Source organism: Petaurus breviceps, unplaced genomic scaffold, assembly GCF_028583685.1.
Source record: "Petaurus breviceps papuanus isolate PSGF00001 unplaced genomic scaffold, PetGlider_PUasm1.0 47, whole genome shotgun sequence".
NCBI classification, from domain to species: Eukaryota; Metazoa; Chordata; class Mammalia; order Diprotodontia; family Petauridae; genus Petaurus; species Petaurus breviceps.
In genome coordinates, this window is record NW_027186349.1 from 9,679,436 (window position 1) to 9,684,492 (window position 5,057).

Consider the following 5,057-nt stretch of genomic DNA (forward strand, 5'->3'; position numbering starts at 1 on the left):
GCAATTAACTTTTTTTTTAATGAAGAAAGATCTATTTTTTCTCACTCTTACTCATCACTCTTCTCCAAACATTAAGAGAAAAAAAAGGAGACATCAAATTTCACTTTAACTACTTAGCGAATATGAATGAGATGTAGAACGGTATGATGGAAAGAATATTGTACAAGAAGTGAAAAGATATTGGTAAGAATCCTGGCTCTGAAATAAACTATCTGTGTGAACTCTGGCAGTGACTTCATCTCAGTGGGCCCTAGTTTCCTCATCTGTAAAACAAAAAGCCTCAAGTAGATGTTAATTTAGATCTCTTTCAACTCTAAATCCTAGAACCATTGTCAAATCAAATGTCTCCTCTTCTGTAAAAGAGAGGTTCTTGTTCTGCCAGTTTCATATGGTTGTGAGGAAAGGACCTGGAGTTGTTCCTACTATATTACAGGAATGGTGCCAAGTGGTGGGGATACAAAAAGAGGCAAAAGATAGTCCCTGCCCTCAAGAAGCTTACATTTTAATGGGAGAGACAACATGCAAACAAATATATACAAATATATGAAATAATTAGCAAAGGAAAGGCATTGGAATTGAGGTGTTGGGAAAGGCTTCCTGAAGGAGGTAGGATTTTAGTTGGAAACTAAAGGAAGTCAGGGATGTCAGTGGTCAGAGCTGAGGATGGAGAGTATTCCAGGCATGGGACAGCCAGAGAAAATTCCCAGAGCAGGATCCCTGAAACAAGATGGTGAAGGTTGGAGTCAACGGATTTGACCTTATTAGGCGCCTGGTGACCAGGGCTGCATTCACCTCAGGTGGAGTAGACATTGTGGCCATCAATGACCCCTTCATTGACCTCAACTACATGGTTTATATGTTTCAATATGATTCCACTCATGGCAAATTCAAGGGCACTTGTCAAGGCTGAGAATGGGAAGCTGGTAATAAATGGAAAAGCCATTGCCATCTTCCAGGAATGGGATCCCACCAATATTAAATGGGGAGATGCTGGAGCTGAGTATATTGTAGAGTCTACTGGAGTCTTTACTACCATGGAAAAGGCTGGGGCTCACTTGAAGGGTGGAGCCAAGAGGGTCATCATCTCTGTCCCTTCTGCTGATGCCCCAATGTTCGTGATGGATGTGAACCATGAGAAATATGATAATTCCTTAAGATTGTCAGTAATGCTTCCTGCACTACCAACTGCTTGGCCCCCTTGGCCAAGGTCATTCATGACAACTTCGGCATTGTGGAAGGACTCATGACTATAGTCCATGCCATTATTGCTACCCAGAAGACAATAGATGGCCCCTCTGGTAAGTTGTGGTGTGATGGGCATGGTGCTGCCCAAAACATCATCTCTGCTTCCACTGGTGCTGCTAAGGCTGTAGGCAAGGTCATACCTGAGCTGAATGGGAAGCTCACAGGTATGGCCTTCCATGTTCCTACTCCCAATGTATCTATTGTGGATCTGAGCTGCTGCCTGGAGAAACCTGACAATTATGATATCAAGAAAGTGGTGAAGCAAGCATCAGAGGGACCCTTGAAGGGCATCTTGGGCTACACAGAGGACCAGATTGTATCCTGTGACTTCAACAGCAACACTCACTCTTCTACCTTTGATGCTGGTTCTGGTATTGCCCTCAATGACCATTTTGTCAAGCTCATTTCCTGGTATGACAATGAGTATGGTTATAGCAACTGTGTAGTAGACCTCATGGTCTACATGGACTCCAATGAGTAAAGTGGAAAGCCATGGCTCTTCATTCCCAGTGAAAAAGAGGAGATCTGCCACTGGGGAGCCCACATTCCTAACCTATGTTCCTATACTAGGGATCCCATATCCCATTCACATCTTTGTTCCAAAGCACCCCTGTAGTAGGGGGAAGAAGCCTAGAGTCCTGTATTGTGTACCATCAATAAAGTCACCATATTCAGTGCAAAAAAAAAAAAAAGAAAATTCCCAGAGAAGGCTAAACCCCCCTGAGCCTAGGACACAATATGAATGGTTTAACTTAGTATTTAAGACTCTCCACAATCTGGCTCCAACTTATTTTCTAGCCTTATTTCACATTATTTCACATACTCTTTGTCCCAATCAAACTGGCCTCATCTAATTTGTTATATGAGATATAACATTTCCCCACTCCATACATTCACACAGTTAATTACTCATTCATTAGAATCCTTATTTTCCTTAAAGGTTCATCTCAGGTATCATTTCCTATGAAAAAGCCTTTTCTGATTCCCTCAGCTGTTCTTGTTTTCACCCTTCTCCTTTCTCCATATTCATATTTTGTTTCCCAAGCAGAATTCAAGGTCCTTAAGGGAAGGGATTGTTCCATTTCTGTCTTTGTATCACCAGTGATAAACAAAAAACATTAGTAAAGTGTCATCCACAAATAGGAGCCCACTATCTAAAGAGTTTGCCTCTTCCATTTGGATAATTCACTAGCCATCTTCCATGTCAGCAGCATAGAACTTCTCTGAGCCTACATCTATAGAATTTTATTCCTCTCTTACTATTACTAATGACCTCAAAGATGATCACCTAAAAAATGAATGTTAATAAAGGAAACAACACCAAGAAATGTATAGAAAGATCTAGGTTGCATAGTGAGGTGAATGAGAGTTAGAACCTATCATGATCTTACTGCCATGTTGACCTGAATATATGCCACTCTTTCCCCAAAAATCTATATTCGATAAAACCTGTTTGACCTGTATTTGGTGTGTGTGTGTGTGTGTGTGTGTGTGTGTGTGTGTGTGTGTGTATAAGGTGTGTGTGTGGGAGGGGAGGGATAACTTATATATGAAGCAAATTCCTGTGGCCACTAAGAAACATAAAAATTTGGCAGCGGTTTTGGTGGATCTAGTCAAGGAAAGGTGTAACAAATTTGACTAGATTTGACTGAATGGGAAATTATTTTGGGGCTATCACTGAGAAGAAGGAGATCTTTTGAATATTTAGTTTAATTTAGGTTTTTTTTTAATAAAATATAAGTCCTAAAAAAATTTGGCAAGCACCAAAGTCTAAAAGTAAATTTTACACAAATAAATTACTGAGAAATATTGCTACTCTCTCTTCTCTGTCAAAATAGCTATATCCTTTCAATCTAGAAGGAAAGGGAATATATTATTGTGACCTCTACTATTTTCTCAGATATTGTCTATATTTGTTTATAAATTTGACACTTTTGGAAGCTACCTTAATTCAGGCTACAATTCTATAAACAACTATATGACTGTTTTAATGGGCTTAAAAGCTATACATAGGCAGTTTTTGCCTTGATGTTAGGAAAAACTTCCTAACAAAATTTTTCTCCAGTTATATGTAAAAACATTTTTAACATTCTTTTTTTTTTGCTTTTTGGAGGGCAGTTGGGGTTAAGCAACTTGCCCAACGTCACAGGGCTAGTTTTTGTGTTAAGTGTCTGAGGCCAGATTTGAACTCAGGTCCTCCTGCCTCCAGGGCTGGTGCTGTACCAGCCTTCACTGCACCACCTAGCCACCCCTTAACATTCATTTTTAAAACTCTGAATTCCAAATTCTCTCCTTTCTTCCCTCCCCACCCCCTCTCATTGAGAAGGCAAACAGTTTGACATAGGTTATACATGTGTAGTCATATAAAACATATTTGTAATAGTTATGTTGTGAAAGAAAACATCGACAAAAAATACTCAAGAAACATAAAGAAAGTTAAAAAAAAGTATTAAAAAAAGTATCTGTATTTAGATACCATTAGTTCTTTCTTTGGGGATGATAGCATTTTTCATCATAATTCCCTTAGAGTTGTCTTGGATCTCTCTGTATTGTTAAGAATAGCTAAGTCATTGATAGTTAATCATCTTACAATATTGCTGTTACTTTGTACATAGTACATTTCTCTTTGCATTAGTCCATGCAAGTCTTTCCAGGTTTTTCTGAGAGCATCCTGCTCATTCTTGCTTTCTTTTTTTTTTTTTTGGAGGGCAATTGGGGTTAATTGACTTGCCCAAGGTCACATGGCTAGTTTTTGTGTTAAGTGTCTGAGGCCAGATTTGAATTCAGGTCCTCCTGACCCCAGGGCTGGTTCTCTATTCACTGCGTCACCTAGTTGCCCCCATTATTTCTTATAGTATGATAATATTCCACCATAATCAGATACTGTAACTTGTTCAGCCATTTCTCAATTGATGGGAATTCCTTAATTTTTAATTCTTTGCACCCAGAGAAGAGCTGTGATAAATATTTTTGTACATATAAGTCCTTTTCCTTTTTGTTGTTTTTTTTTCTCTTTTGGTATTGTAATAGTAATGGAATTTAAAGATTCCCCTGTATTGGCTTGGTTTTTGGTTTGATCATGTTAAAACCCAGAGCTTGTGAATCCCACTTGTGGGATGGACTTGTTGATGTGAAAAGAGAGGGCTGAACTGGGAGGAGCTGGTGACATAGATTTGGAGAGACACAAGAAAAGAGAGAGGCAGAAGAACTTTTTGGAAGCAGCACCTTTGTAGGCAGAGAGAGACTGAGAGGATTGCTGAGGGCCACTTTGAATTGCCCAGGACTTTGAGAGCTGCCACACAGAGCTGCTGAGGACTGAGGAGACATGGCTGTTTTGCTGGTACTTTGTCTGTCTGTTTTGATGTTGTTTTGCCAGATTTGTCCACTGGTGAAAGACAGTCCTGTTGTTGCAGAGGTTTTGGAACCTTGCTGTTGGTTCAGAGCTCTTGAGACTGTTCTGCAGACAGAGAGTGAATACTGTCCACTGGTGAAGGACAGTGCTGTTGTTGCAGAGGTTCTGGAACTTTGCTTTTGGTTAAGAAGCCCTGAAGAAGGATTTTCTTGTTGTATGTTTACAGAAATTCTGGAAGAGGGTTTTGCTAATGTTTTCAGGGGTGCTAGGACTGTTCTGCAGACAGAGAATGAATTAATGAAGAGACTGGCAATGTATCTTGTGGCCTTGCTAAGCTTTGTCTCCCCAGGAACAAAAGATTGCTGAGAACTTGCCTTGTGTCAAGATGAAGAAAAGACCTCCATTTGGGTATTAAGTGCTGTGCTTAAACTTGTTGTAACTCTGGGGTAGATTCAGTTGT

At 39.7% G+C, this 5,057-nt stretch overlaps 1 long non-coding RNA gene across 1 annotated transcript; it reads left to right on the forward strand.

The window, feature by feature from the left end:
- The first annotated feature begins 770 nt into the window (after positions 1-770).
- On the forward strand, positions 771-1,942 carry LOC138171772 (uncharacterized). Its single transcript, XR_011170965.1, has 3 exons — positions 771-899; positions 1,069-1,159; positions 1,816-1,942. It is a non-coding gene; the product is annotated as an uncharacterized lncRNA (long non-coding RNA).
- The last annotated feature ends 3,115 nt before the right edge of the window (positions 1,943-5,057 follow it).